Raw genomic sequence first — 16,756 nt, 5'->3', positions numbered from 1 at the left:
TGAAAAGACCCAGGAAAACCGAGTTAATGATAAAAACGATAACAAAATAACGCTGAAAACCGATAAAAACCCTGAAAACCCTGAAAACCATACATTTCACACCTGAGCCTCAACTCTCGCGGCCCGGTACCAAACGACTCACGGACCGGTACCGGTCCAAGGCCCGGGGGTTGGGGACTGCTGATCTAGAGCAGGGGTCTCAAACTTAAATGAGCTGTGGGCCACTGCTGGCACTGTCATCTCATGTGAGGGCCACTTTAGTGTTCAAGTAGTACAAAAAAACAAACAAACTCAACAAACAAACTTTTTTTCTCACTCTTAACTAACTGAAGCCTTCTACCAAATAAACAAATTGGTACTCTCTTTCTGGCCAGACACTTGACAGTACTTCTGCTATACTTCTGCTTCTGCTATATATATAAAAAAAATCATATTTTGCATGGTTGGATCTTAACAAGGTTCCAACAAGAAGTAATGGAAATGAGACAAAACATTTTTTGAGCATCCAATTTATTGAAAACAACCCTTAAACTGAAACAGACTGTTTTGCAGCTGATCAAAAGTTTAGGACCACACCTCCAAAAAAACCTGTTAACCCCCCAAAACAGAAATCCAAGTTCCAAACATGAACTCAGTAATGATTAGTTCCATGTTATTGTAAACAGTGTAAATACAAAACATCAACTGATTGTAGCAATATTGATATGAAAATTGTCAAGAAGGTCATAGAAGAAATCTCATAATCACTAAAATATATCTGCAACTTATCATTTCAGATCGTTAAAGGGTTGTACTGCAGGGTGAAAAATTGTTTAAGTGACAGGAAACAATTGGTGAAGCTGGGTGAATATTCTTCATCACACTTGGACATTGCATGTGGTGTTCCACAAGGCTAGGTCCAAGAATATATATTATTTATATAAATGATATTTGTATCCTATCTGATATATTAAAATTAGTGTTATTTGCAGATGACACAAATATTTTTTGTTCTGGGGGGAATCTGAAGGAGTTCCAGGATACGATTGCTTAAGAAATGTGTAAAATTAAAACACAGGACAAAACTATCACTAAATCTAAAATCGTCTTATTTGGGAATTGTTGGAATTTATGTTTATCTGTAAAGCTAATATCTCATAATTAGCATCACATATTTGTATTTTTTCTTTTACTACACAGTGTATTGTAGAAAAGTTTTGGAAGTAGACTGTTACTCTGATACTACCAGACACAGCCTAAGACCCCTTTCAGGAATGGGACCTTGGTCTTAAATCTGCTCTTATGGAATGCACCCTAGCTCCGTTTTTATGTAAGAGGATAGCAGGAGGTTGCTATGGTGATGGGTAAGGTGGCGTCTACACACGAGAAGTAGCCAGAAAGCAGCAGAAGAAACCTGAGCCGACATCAGACCTAAGGCCACCCTAAACTGTTTTGACTAATCAACTTAGTGTCCCCTTTAGCACACATAATAAGAAGGATTTGCTGTCCAGGTGATTTCCCATTAACCAGGTAAAATAAATATTTATGCAGATATTTTGCAAATATTTATTTTTCCTTCTTTAATGACATAGTGCTTTTTTCCAATTTATTTTTTTAATTCAGGTCAAGGCTCCGCTACACGCTCTGAAAGCCCAGAGGCGATATAAGGATGACAGCTCACAACATTTTTTGTTTGCTACATGGATAATTTAAGTTCAGCTTTTTAATTGTGTTTCTTTATTGTTATTACTTTTTTAAGAGTTCAAAATGTTCGAAATATAAAGCTCCTCATGGATTTTCAGTTGGAACAAAGCCCTTTTTTGTACCCAGTCACAGGAGAAATTTCCTCACGTTATTTCACAGGAGCATCAACTCAGATGTTATTGCTGGCCTGACAGGAGCCATGACAGCAGCACCATACAGGAGGCAGTGAGGAGACTGATCTTGTGGCTCACTCCATGTGACACTTTTGTAAATGTTGACAAAAAGAAAAAAGAAAGCCATTGCTTTTAGAAAACTGTTCTGTAATATAGAAATATGTTTGACTTGATTGTATTAAATATATCTTACGTGTGCCGTTCACAAATATAGAAGTGGTTTCAATGTCAAAGGGTGTTATCTTGGCTGCATCGATCAAAACTTGCGCAATCTCATTTGCATTAGGGACCAGTGACAATGCAAATCCAATGTCCATGTTATTGATAATGTTATTGAAATTGTTATTTGCACTATATCATAGTACAATTAATAGTTAATACTTTCTTTCTGTTTATCCAGCTGCCCATTTTTTGAATGACTAGCACATAAGGATTATGTCACAGGTCACATTTATGCTTTATCTTTTATCTTTAACTGAGAAAAGCATGGCATCAACTTGGAAAAAATAGAAACACCAGGAGTATTTACCATGGAATTTAAGTTCAGTTTAGGTCATGGTGGAAATGTTTTTTGCACATTGTTTATTTGATCTAATCTATATGATTCTTCTTTATCCCAGTCTGTATAATCTTATTAACAATGGAAAGATTGTTGACTTGAAGAGAATTCCTAAATATATGGGCAGAAAAAGGATGACCATACAATTTTTTTTTTAATGGTATGCTACAAACAGTAAGTTACTTTAAGAAAGTAATTAATTACTAATTACTTAATATTGTATTTAAAATACTTATCTAATTACTGTGTCTGAAAAGTAAATTAATTACTCAATAAGTAATTTAACTAAATACTTCTTAAAATCCTTATAAACCTTGAGTGGACAAACAATATAAATTAAACTCTTTAAATAATAAATATTTAAAAAAAAAAAACCCATACAAGTCAACATGAAGTAGTTTAGCCTTTTAGCTTTCTGAATCATCTTTATTACATTCTATAAAAAAAACATTCTATAATAATTTACATTTTTTTAGTAAGAAATGAAACTTTCTTTAGGTAAGAAACACAATTCCTGAATAACATACATGTGAGAATGTAAGATGGAAAGCACATAGGAAAACCATAGAAGAAAGTGTTGAATGACGCAAGTTGTATAAAGTGCTTTTAGTGGTCAGAGTAGAAAGGTGCTGTATAAAAAGCAATCCGTTTACCATTTACACCCCAATATTAACTGAACATTGGAAGAGGAAGTGCCTACGTCACTTTTTGGAACAGCTGAGAAAAGAAAGCTGCAAGTGACACCGATCAAACACTAAATACCAGGAAAGATGGCACTACAAAAATTCTGTAATGCATTTGGAGAATTTCTTGTGTTTGGAATTGCACATCATAATTAACAATTACATTCAGAATGTTAATACAAATCCCTCCAGATTTCTGTTAGAATTGAAAACAAAAAAAATCTGAATGAAATGGAATGGGAAAAACTACATCAGGAGTATCAAAAGTAGACAAAGTGTTACGGTTTGGAGGAGGACTCAAGCGCAGGACTCCGGTTCTGATGCTCACAAGAAGGGTTTATTTACAATGCACCAGGTGTATATACAAGAATGTGCGGTGGGGGGCTATATACAGCTGAGTGAGGGGAGAAGGGGTCTCCAGGGAAGTCCAGGGGAAAGCACGCGTTCTTCAGAATATCCACTCACATGATCACAGGCTCACACTCCAACACTGCCACACGGGAATCACACGGGGGGGGAAATCCAGGGAGCTCTGTAGACAGGGAGACAGGGTAAGTACGACGCACACAGGAAAACACTCTTAACTAACTTGCTGTAGCTTGGCTTCACTAACACGTGGTAGACAACGATCCAGCGACGAACAGCAGTCACCTCCTGGCTTAAATGCTGATCACCATAATGAGACCCAGGTGTCTCATCTCCCGAGGGCGTGAACCCACAGTGAGTTCCGCCCCGGCGAGAGAGAAGCGGAGAGAGAGAGGAAGAGAGAGAAACAGAGAGAGTGCTGATCAGCGTGCAGCTGATCCGCCTGGCCGTGACAGAAAGAGCTTAAAATGACGTCCATATTAGCAGGACTTTAAAGACTTTGAGTCTTTTAAAAAGGTTTGAGGATATAACAGAGCATGACTTAAAAGAAACAATATTTTAGTTTAATTGGTTATTACATTTGTTGTTTGGATTTTAATGCACTAGATTTAAATAGTACTGCTTTTTGTTTTTATTCACAGGTTGGTCAGTATATCTGCACATGAACCTTTCAGAGAGGACACAAATTGACAAAAGCGGATATTTCAATTACTCAGTTTTTGCTTTTCTTTTATCCAAATTGTAAACATAGGTGAGTCATTTTTAGGGACTTAACACTGACAGTAAGTCATTAAGACTTTAGAATGAGATTTTATTTAGGATCTATGACATTAGTTGAGGGTGTGAACTCAGCTATTATCTTTTAACAATGATTCATAAGTAAAACTTGAGGAACATGACACAGATCTGTTTTAAGGTACATCTATCAATAGATACTAATGAAAAGCAGAAAGCAGAATCAAAAGAGAAAAAAACAGGTCTTTTCAAATAAATTGGTTATTGGTTTTCATTTTAAAAACTGGAATGTTTTTAATAGTTTAACTGCAAAACATGGAGAAAAAAGGCTCAGTCCTTTCATGGCATTTACATATGACATCATAATCAAATTTTATTAATGATAATGAAAACATTTTTTAAATGCAGAAATAAGAACACAAGTACAGTAATATCAAGTAAAATAAGGTATACATAAAAAAAATCCCGAATATAGCAATCAGGGGACAAAGATGAAGTGTTACCCCAAGAACAGTTAACATAATAACAAAATACCCTGTCCAGAAACCTTCCAGCTCAGGACACTGAAAAAACATGTGGCTAAGGTGACAAGGAGAGCCATGGCATTTATCACATTTGTTTTCCACTTCTGGATACAATTCAGAAAGTCTAGACTTAGAGAAATGCGCCCTGTGTATGACCTGATAAGGTCCAAGACAAGCACAGGAGGTGGAAGACCGTACCCTCGCTATAGCCTGTTCCCAAGACTCCTCATGTATTTGAATTCCTAGTTCCCCTTCCCATGTGCACTTAAGCTTAACATTTGAGTTACTAAAAGACAGGATAGTATCATAGAGTTTCAAAATGGTTCCTCTGTGATGAGGAATAAATAATAGTGTAGTTTCCCACTGCTGTTCTGGAAGTAAAGAGGGAAAATTTGGGAAACACTTGGCAAGAAAATTTCAAATTTGAAAATAGCGAAACAAATGGGTAATAGGGAGACCATAACGAGAAGACAAATTAGCAAAACTATCGAAGACACCATCCACATATGAATGTTTGAACTGTTTTATACCCTTGTCACACCACACTGACAATGTCTAGTCCAAGAGTGAAGGGGGAAAAAAATGGTTGTCATTTAGAGGAACTGAGGAAGATGGCATTACAAAATTAAAGTGCCGTCTAAACTGAAACCAGATCTTGATTGTGTTAAGAACCACCTGATTATCAGTATACAGAGAGGGTTTTATGGTTAAAAAACCCTCTCTGTATACTGAGAGGGTATACAGAGAGGGTACTCCAACTCTACCCTATCAAAAGCCTTTTCAGCATCTAAAGAAATCACAAGTTCGGGAAATTCAGAGAGATGCTTTGACTAAATACCATTAAAGAGTGTACGGGTATTAAAAAACAATTGCCATCCCTTTATAAAGCCATTCTGCTCTTCAGATATAATACGAGAAAGCACATCCTCTAGGTGAGATGCAATTACTTTAGCCAACACCTTTGCATCGGCATTAAGCAGAGATAATGGCCTGTAGGAACCACAGGAGGTCGGGTCCTTGTCATTTTTGAGAAGGAGCACTATAGTGGCTTGTGTGAAAGTAGGTGGTAATGAACCCCTTTCCAAGGATTCATTAAAGAAAGATAAGAGCAATTTACCAATAAATGTTTTATAAAATTCAATTGGAAACCCATCCGGGCCTGGGGCTTTATTAGACTGCATAGCTGTAATAGCATTTAATACTTTTTCAGCAGAAAATGGGGAGTCCAATTGCCAATTGGCAATATTAGTACCAATAACGGGGTCTGAAAGATTATGAATAAATTAATTTGTTTTAGCTTTGTCCATAGGAAATTTGGACTTATACAACGAAGAGTAAAATGTTCTAAAGGTAGAATTAATTTCCAAGGGATCTGTAGTAATAATGTCATAAGAGTTTTTAATACTGGGTATCAAACACAAGGAGGCCTGACGTCATAACTGATGTGGCAACAAGCGACTAGCTTTAATATGAGCTCCGACTGCGAAGTAAAAAGGCGCTGCTTCAGTAATTCTGGAGAAGGGTACAGTGTATAATTCTGATCAAGGTTACTAATTGCAGCTATAAGTTCTTTAAGCCTGGCATTAATCTTTTTATTAGCACAGAGTAAGAAATAATTTGACCTCTCAGGTAGCATTTAAGAGTCTCCCATAGCAAAGAATATGAAACTGAAGCGTTTTGATTGAAGGACAAGAACTCCTCAATAGAAGTTGAAATAAATTCACAACATTCTTTATCTGCCAGAAGGAGAGCGTTAACTCTCCAAAGTGGTGGGCTACATTTATAGGTAGAGAGTTGAATATCCAATAGCAGAGGTGAATGATCGGATATTACAATACCAGAATAGTCGTAAGAATTAACACACGAATTAAAAGCTCTGTCGATGAAAAAGTAATCAATCCTGAAATAAGAATGGTGGACGTGGGAGAAAAATTTTTTGATTGAAAGGTTGCGAAATCTCCATGGATCAATAAGATCATTCTGTTTCATAAAATCTGAGAATGTTTTAGACATAGATGATGGAGTCAAATTAAAAGGACTAGATCAATCCAAGATTGGATCAAAAACACAATTCAGATCACCACCAAGGATAAGCAAATGAGTATTCAAAAAGGGGATGTTACTCAGCATCTATTAGCGAATTCATCATCATCAAAATTCAGGGCATATGCATTTACCAACAAAACCTTTTTCTGCATTAGGGTACCAACAACAATGATGTATCTACCATTCTTATCAGCAATAACATTGGTCAAAGAGAATTGAACTTTCTTATTAACGAGAATGGCCACTCCTCTAGCTTTTGAATTAAAATTTGAGTGAAAGACCTGACCCACCCAAGGGCAATATAACCTATAATGATCTTTAATGCGAAGATGAGGCTCCTGTAAAAATGCTATATCAGAATTTAGATGTTTCAAGTGAGTGAAAACCTTAGATCATTTGACAAGGTTACCCATACCTCTAATATTCCAACTAATGAATCTAGGAGGCATGCCTGAGCCAGCAATGCTGGGGTCTATATTACCATTAACCATTCATAAAGAAGAAGAAAGGAACAGAACAAAGGAGACAGCAGTGCACCCCAAAGTAGCAAAAATGATTCAGCCCGAATAAAAATAAAAGCGAGAGAGAAAAAAAACCTCTCGCCAACTTCCCTACTGTATAACAGTGTGCGCGTAACAATAAACACATTAAACAACACGTTAAAAAAACAAACAAACAAACAAAAAATCTCACAGTACAAAATATTGTTTCCTCAACAAAACACCAAAAATGCGTAAAATAAAAAAATAAATAAAAAACTAAACAAAAAGAAAAACAACCAAAAAAAACCCCACAGTCCTGTGCAAATCAATCCAGTAAGCTTAGAGAAGATTGTGCTGGACTGATCCGAAGTTCGAGAGTATATTATATGATTCAGTCTCATTATATAATAATGAAAATGAAAGGAACCAGCACACCAACAGTACAATAACTAACGCAACGCCCTAAGAAAACAATGCACAGGTGGAGTTAAACCTAATGAGAGCGTAAACCCTTAGCAGCATTACAGCACCAAACTGAGGGGCTGTTGAGGCTCACCCAGAGATCAAAGTTTTGACATAATCACTGCCTTCCTCCGCTGATACAAAGTCCTTCTCAACACCCTTATATGTGATGCAAAGTCGAGCTGGATGAAACAGGCCATACCGAAAGCACACCTTATAATTTTTGTTTAGTTTTGTGACCTGTTATTATCTACCACCCTAACTGTCTTGTTTTAGGAATGAAACTCTGCCAGCTCCACCCTGGAACTCAATGTTCCAGAAGTTCTTTTGTTTTTGCGCTGCTTGTTAAAAAACGTCCATCACTGTCAGTTTACAAGGAAGTTTTTCAACTTTTCAACTTGGCTGGAGCCTACAAAGCAACACCCCTCCCCCACATTGGACAATCGGACCATCTCTCCCTGTTCCTCACACCTAGGTATTCACCACTCATCCAACGTGTGAAACCTGCTGTGAGGACAATTAAAGTGTGGCCAGAGGGGACAGACGCAGTGCTCCAGGACAGATTTAAAAACACAGACTGGAATATGTTCACCCACACAGACCTGGACCAGTACGCCTCATCTGTACTGGATTACATCTCCGAAACCACAGACAGTGTCACCACCCAGAAACGGATCACCATGTACCCCAACCAGAAGCCTTGGATGAACCGGGATGTTCGTCTCCTCCTGAAGGCTCGCAACACCGCCTTTAGGTCAGGAGATGCACACGCCTACAGTACAGCCAGGGCTAATCTAAAGAAGGGCATCAAAAAAGCCAAACACCATTACAAAAAGAAGGTAGAAGAACACTTCTCCAACTCCAGCCCCCGACGCATGTGGCAAGGACTCTAGACCATTACAGACTACAGGACCACCAAACCCTCCCCCACATCCTCTGATGCCTCCTTCCTCAACGAGCTCAACAACTTTTATGCTCGTTTTGAGCGAGGGAACCCCACAGCCACAACCATAACAGACATGACGCCAGACCACCAACCTCTGACTCTCTCCCCCACCGATGTAGGAGCGGTGCTGAGCAGGATCAATGTCCACAAGGCTGCAGGTCCTGATGGTATCCCCGGGCGTGTTCTCAGAGCATGTTCTGGGGAGCTTGCAGGAGTGCTCACAGACATATTCAACCTGTCCTTGGCCCACGCTGTGGTACCGGCCTGCTTCAAATCCACCTCCATCGTCCCGATACCCAAAAACTCCAACCCATCTAGCCTCAATGACTACCGCCCAGTAGCCCTCACCCCCATCATCACTAAGTGCTTAGAGCAGCTGGTCCTAGCACACTTCAAATCCTGTCCCCCCACCCTGGACCCCCACCAATTTGCATACCGCCAGAACAGGAGCACAGAGGATGCAGTCTCCATCGCACTGCACTCTGTCCTCTCACACCTGGACAACAACACCACCTACGCCAGAATGCTGTTTATAGACTTCAGTTCAGCATTCAACACAATCCACCCCTCACAACTCATCAGGAAACTGACAGACCTGGGCATCAGTTCCCTCATCTGCAAATGGTTACTGGACTTCCTGACCAACCACCCCCAACATGTCCGACTGGATAACCGCTGCTCATCAACAATCACAGTGAACACCGGTGTACCACAGGGCTGTGTGATGAGCCCTTTCCTCTACTCCCTCTTCACCCACGACTGCAGACCTGCTGATGGTTCCAACACCATCATTAAGTTTGCAGATGACACCACGGTGATTGGCCTCATCAGTGACAACGATGAGGCCGCCTACAGGGAGGAGGTGGATCGTCTGGCTGAGTGGTGCGACACAAACAACCTGCTGCTTAACACCGAGAAGACAAAGGAGCTCATCGTGGACTACAGGAGGAATGCTGACCCACATCCACCCATCCACATTAAGGGGACGGCTGTGGAGCGTGTGAGCAGCTTCAAGTTCCTGGGAATCCACATCTCCGAGGATCTCATCTGGACGACCAACTGCTCCAAGCTGGTCAAGAAGGCTCACCAGCGCCTCTTCTTCTTGAGGACTCTGAGGAAGAACCACCTGTCCTCAGACATCCTGGTGAACTTCTATCGCTGCACCATCGAGAGCATCCTGACCAACTGTATAACAGTCTGGTACGGGAACTGCTCTGCCTCGGACCGGAAGGCGTTGCAGAGGGTCGTGAAAACTGCCCAGCGCATCGCCGGAGCACCACTTCCTGCCATAAAGGACATCTACAGGAAGCGGTGTCTGAAAAGGGCTGGGAAAATCATCAGAGACCCCAGTCACCCATCACATGGACTCTTCACCCTCCTGCCCTCTGGGAGGCGCTACAGGAGCCTCCGGACTAAGACCACCAGGTACCGGAACAGCTTCTTCCCCACAGCTGTCAGACTCCTGAACTCTGCCTCCTGACATCTGACCCACGTTAAACTCATGGACTGAACATACACACAACCACTAGCACTTTACCACTACTGTATAGTTCTGTGTAGATAATCATTCTGTACATACGATAATTTTTAATCCCACAACTGTTTATAACTTACATAGTTCACATTCTGTATAACTGTATATCTCAGATTTCTGTATAGTTTTTATTTCATATTTATATCCTGTTCATAGCCTGTACATAGCTTGTACTCACTACAGCCTGTACATACTTATAGTTATAGAATATTCATAACATACTTCACACTGTGTACATTATAACATACCATAATAGACCCATTTCTGTAATATACTTACACATCTCTATTATTGCTAATTTATATTGTAATATATCTATATCACGACTGAAGCACTTTCTGGATGGATGCAAACTGCATTTCGTTGCCCTGTACCTGTGACATGTGCAATGACAATAAAGTTGAATTCTAATTCTAATTCTAATTCTAAGTTTAACGTAATGACATTTGTAACCCAGGTGGTCACAGTGAATGAGAATAAAACTGCAGTGTTTAAGTGTTTAGTCACAACACTTTCAATTTACAAATATTTATCACTTATAAATATAAAACTAAATACAAAATATAAAAATATATTGTAAATATTTATGAAAACAGTAAGATTTCAATCGCATTTGTGAAAAAAATTTAATTTATGTTAAGCATTCTGTGATGGAAATGCATTTTATTTTATTTATTGGTCACATGTTTTAGTAATATCCCTTTTCTGTCACTTAATTGTATACAGTGGCTTGCAAAAGTATTCGGCCCCTTGAACTTTCCCACATTTTGTCACATTACAGCCACAAACATGAATCAATTTTATTGGAATTCCACGTGAAAGACCAATACAAAGTGGTGTACACGTGAGAAGTGGAACGAAAATCATACATGATTCCAAACATTTTTTACAAATAAATAACTGAAAAGTGGGGTGTGCGTAATTATTCAGCCCCCTTTGGTCTGAGTGCAGTCAGTTGCCCATAGACATTGCCTGATGAGTGCTAATGACTAAATAAAGTGCACTTGTGTGTAATCTAATGTCAGTACAAATACAGCTGCTCTGTGACGGCCTCAGAGGTTGTCTAAGAGAATATTGGGAGCAACAACACCATGAAGTCCGAAGAACACACCAGACAGGTCAGGAATAAAGTTATTGAGAAATTTAAAGCAGGCTTAGGCTACAAAAAGATTTCCCAAGCCTTGAACATCCAACAGAGCACTGTTCAAGCGATCATTCGGAAATGGAAGGAGTATGGCACAACTGTAAACCTACCAAGACAAGGCCGTCCACCTAAACTCACAGGCCGAACAAGGAGAGCGCTGATCAGAAATGCAGCCAAGAGGCCCATGGTGACTCTGGACGAGCTGCAGAGATCCACAGCTCAGGTGGGGGAATCTGTCCATAGGACAACTATTAGTCGTGCACTGCACAAAGTTGGCCTTTATGGAAGAGTGGCAAGAAGAAAGCCATTGTTAACAGAAAACCATAAGAAGTCCCGTTTGCAGTTTGCCACAAGCCATGTGGGGGACACAGCAAACATGTGGAAGAAGGTGCTCTGGTCAGATGAGACCAAAATGGAACTTTTTGCCCAAAATACAAAACGCTATGTGTGGCGGAAAACTAACACTGCACATCACTCTGAACACACCATCCCCACTGTCAAATATGGTGGTGGCAGCATCATGCTCTGGGGGTGCTTCTCTTCAGCAGGGACAGGGAAGCTGGTCAGAGTTGATGGGAAGATGGATGGAGCCAAATACAGGGCAATCTTGGAAGAAAACCTCTTGGAGTCTGCAAAAGACTTGAGACTGGGGCAGAGGTTCACCTTCCAGCAGGACAACGACCCTAAACATAAAGCCAGGGCAACAATGGAATGGTTTAAAACAAAACATATCCATGTGTTAGAATGGCCCAGTCAAAGTCCAGATCTAAATCCAATCAAGAATCTGTGGCAAGATCTGAAAACTGCTGTTTACAAACGCTGTCCATCTAATCTGACTGAGCTGGAGCTGTTTTACAAAGAAGAATGGGCAAGGATTTAAGTCTCTAGATGTGCAAAGCTGGTAGAGACATACCCTAAAAGACTGGCAGCTGTAATTACAGCAAAAGGTGGTTCTACAAAGTATTGACTCAGGGAGCTGAATAATTACGCACACCCCACTTTGCAGTTATTTATTTGTAAAAAAAGCCACTGTATATACAAGTGAAGGTAGCTTGTAGGGGTCTCCGGGGAACACAGGCATGGTGAGGGAAACACAGGCAGGCTATTTACAGCAATCCTCCTCCAACACTCGGGCTTAGCTCTTTCACACAGGTCTTACTCTCACAGTAGTGGCGGTCCTCAAGCTGGCAGGTAGGGTCTGACACAGGGAGAAGAGAGCAGGTTAAATCACGGCACGAAGGAAAGTCAGACAGAAGCATGAGACTTAGTGAAGACACTGACGAGTGTTACACAATAATCCAGCGACGAGGCATTCCCAGCGACCGCCTTAAGTAGTGAGAGCGTTGATTAGATGATCGTTTGGAGGTGCAGGAGTCACCCTGACTCCGCCCCGGTAGAGCGCAAGGCGCGAGAGGGGAGCGAGAGGGACAAAAGGTAAACAAAAACACTTGTAGCCATACTGAGTCAGCTGAGCAGGCACAGGGACCATGACAGAGACAGGTGTTCTTCAGCACAGCACTTTGACTGAATTGGTTCCATCTATCTAAGGCAGGAAGTAAAATTAAGAAAATGAGGAAAGTGAAGAGTAGTGTAATTAGTTATGCATTGGGGCTTTTATTTACTGGATTTAAACAGCACTGCTTTTCTTTTCCAATTCACAGGTCAGTTAATATGTCTGTATATACATCTATCAAAGAGAAATCCAGCTGAAAAAAGCACTGAAGGATATTTTGATGACTCTTTTTTTTTTTTATACAAAATATACACACAGCCCATCATATGATCTGATCTTGATTCAGGAAGTAACCGCTTACGGTAAATCTTCATTAGGAATTTAGATTCAGAAAATATCTAGCATCAATGACGTAGTTGAGTGTGTGAACACTGTTATTCTTTTGTGATAGGAAGGAACAACAATAATCCATGAATGCAACTCGAGAAACTTGACACATATTTTTAAGAGACACCAATGAAAAACAAACAGTGGTGTGTTTTATTTGGCAAAGATTCATTTCTCTGCCATGTCCTCATTTTTTCAAGCTGTGCACCTTCCAAGTGACACTAACAGAGTTAAAGATCAGTATCAAAGATTAGGTAGCAAAACATTTCCATGGAAATTATGGTTCACTGAGCGCAGTGTTGAGATCCACATGTGAGAACTGATTTATCATTAACACTACATTTTTATACGTCAAGGTTTATATACATGTCACTTACCTTGAAGCGATTCATGCATAGTTTTGTCACACAAAGGTTATTCATCCCCAGAATAAAAGCAAAACACTGCTCACCATTTTAAGGTTTAATGTACCACTGGCTATTACATTTAATCTCATCTGACAATAATTTATGTAGACGTGAGACTCTACTTACCTACTTGTAAATTGAGTGTGTGTGTGTGTGTGCGCGCGCGCGCGCACACATGCGTGTGTGTCTGTCCGTGTGCGTGCATGTAGGTGTGTGTGTGCACTCACATAGGTGTCACATGGACATGACTAATAGATTGAAACTGTGTCACAGCCTCATAGCAGACAGCAATTATTAGACTGAATGGCATCCACAACATTGTTTTCATATTTTTATATGCTGACCTTCATATCTTGCTGACCTTGACATCTGTAAGAATACAATTTACCTACTAGACAGTATGAGCACAGTCAAAAAAGTCTTGTATTACTGAAAGAAAAGTGTGAAGGTTTTCCTCCAGTGCTAGCCCTGTAGTCACATCATTTAACAAACTGTTTCAAATTTTCACTTGTGCACTTAAGCCCATTTTTCCACATTTTTCCAATAAGGCCACACCCCAAGCAAAATACAGGCCAGCTTTTAATTGTGTTTTGGCCTGTTGTTAGCGTTCACCGAACTGTCTGAACAGACGCTCCTCTTTTGTTGTTATCGGTTCAGCTGCTCATTATAAAAACCCTGTCATTGTCAGTTTGCAACATATATGGTGTAATGTTCTTTTACAATCCAGGTGGTGGCAGTGCAGGGAAATTGAAAAAAAGCAATGTTTACTGTACAATGCTTTTGAAAATTTGAAAATTTCTTTTGATTTCATCAGTTGTGTTAAACCCCTGAAAACGGGGAAAAGAATCACGAGTGTGATTTTGACTTGCTTCTCTCATGCAGTTGTTTATTGCAATGAAAATGAACATAAATGTTTCACATTCTGTACTGCTTAATGTCACATGGTGGAAGGAAAGACTAAATAATAAACCAAAACTCTAGAGTGCTTAATATACCATTTATATGGATACACCATAATAAAATGGGAATGGTTGGTGATATTAAAGTCCTGTTTGTGGCACATTAGTATATGTGAGGGGGCAAACTCCTCAAGATGGGTGGTGATCATGGTGGCCATTTAGAAGTCGGCCATCTTGGATACAACTTTTGTTTTTTCAATAGGCATTTCTCCTGCGGTGTTGCTATCAGTGTGTGAAGAGTGGGAGAAGAGGGTTGCATTGACAATCCAACACAATGGGCAGCACATTGAACACATTTTATAAGTGGTCATAAACTTGTAAATAACTCATGAAAGAATAAAGTTACGTTGAAACCAAGCACACCATTGTTTTTCTTGTGACATTACCAATAAGTTTGATGTGTCACATGGCCCTCTTCCTATTGAAAAAACAAAAGTTTTTTCAATAGGAAGAGATCTGCTGGTGGCAAGATCTGACAACTGCTGTTCACAAATGCTGTCCATCTAATCTGACTGAGCTGGAGCTGTTTTGCAAAGAAGAATGGGCAAGGATTTCAGTCTCTAGATGTGCAAAGGTGGTAGAGACATACCCTAAAAGACTGGCAGCTGTTACAACAAAAGGTGGTTCTACAAAGTATTGACTCAGGGGGGCTCAATAATTACGCACACCCCACTTGTCAGTTATTTATTTGTAAAAAAAATTTGGAATCATGTATGATTTTTGTTCCACTTCTCACGTGTACACCACTTTGTATTGGTCTTTCAAGTGGAATTCCAATAAAATTGATTCATGTTTGTGGCTGTAATGTGACAAAATGTGGGAAAGTTCAAGGGGGCCGAATACTTTTGCAAGCCATTGTATATTGTTTATAATGACTCTGGTTTTACGTGGCCTATCAATACAATTTAAAAACTGGTATATATCACCTTGTTGCTTTGTCATCTTATTATTGTGCAGGTCTTCGAGTACACTTCTTCCCCCACTCTCTGAACAAGCATTTTGTTTTTGGGCCAAATGTTCTTAGCTCTTTGGGCAGTGGTTTTGATTCTGTCTGTTTACACTGTAATACAGGGCTTATAACAGGATCAGGCTTTTGCGCTTCATTAAGCTGTTTTTTTGGTATGTCTCCAAAAAGTTGATCCTGTTCATCTGAACGTAGCGTTTTGTGGGATAAACGTTTCGTCACTCATCCAAGTGACTTCTTCAGTCTCAGCTGACTGCAGGTTTCCCCAAACCTTATAAACAGTACATTTGCATAATGACTGAAACCAGCACACTGAAGGAACAATGGGTTGGGATGTCAGTCCCTTAATAACAACAACAACATTATCATCCTTCCGGCAGACAAGGGTAGTTGCACAGTATTGCTAAACCAGAAAGACTATCATGAGAAAATTTTGTCACTACTCAGTGATGAAAATACTTATGAGCCTCTGAAACGAGACCCAGGAAGTGGCTACAGGAAGAGGGTGATAGACTGTCTGAAGCAGTTAGAACAAGACAAGGCTATTGACCGGACCTCATACGACAGGCTATACCCAGGGGAATCTACACCAAGCCTGTATGGTTTACCAAAAATACATAAACAGGGTGCACCTTTAAGACCGATTGTCTGCACGATCAACTATGGTCACCTATAACATCTCCAAGTTTCTGGCTTCGATCCTCAACCTGCTGGTGGGCAACTCTGAACACCACATCCAGAACACCCTGGATTTTGTTGAGAAGGTGAGAGATGTCATTATGGAGGCAGATGAAACCATGGTCTCGTACGACGTTACATCTCTCTTCACTTGCATCCCAGTCACGGAAGCGTTGGAGGTAGTCCGTAAGAGATTACAGGATGACACCAACCTCAGCAACAGGACCACTCTCAGCATCGACCAAGTGTGTTTGCTTTTGGAACTGTGTCTTCATTCCACCTACTTCACATACAAGGGTCAGTTCTACAGGCAGAAACATGGGTGTGCCATGGGCTCCCCAGTTTCACCCATCGTGGCCAATTTGTACATGGAAGAAGTGGAAAAGAGGGCTTTGCTATCCTACCCTGGAACACCACCAAGCCATTGGTTCAGATATGTGGATGACACCTGGGTGAAAATCAAATCTCATGACGTACCACAATTCTTGGATCACATTAACTCGGTGGACCGACACATCAAATTCACCAGGGAGGATATGAAAAGTGGCAGGTTAGCTTTCTTAGACTGTGA

This window comes from Oreochromis niloticus, linkage group LG3, assembly GCF_001858045.2.
Source record: "Oreochromis niloticus isolate F11D_XX linkage group LG3, O_niloticus_UMD_NMBU, whole genome shotgun sequence".
Classification (NCBI taxonomy): domain Eukaryota; kingdom Metazoa; phylum Chordata; class Actinopteri; order Cichliformes; family Cichlidae; genus Oreochromis; species Oreochromis niloticus.
The sequence above is the reverse complement of the archived record's forward strand: the minus strand, read 5'-3'. Positions refer to the sequence as shown.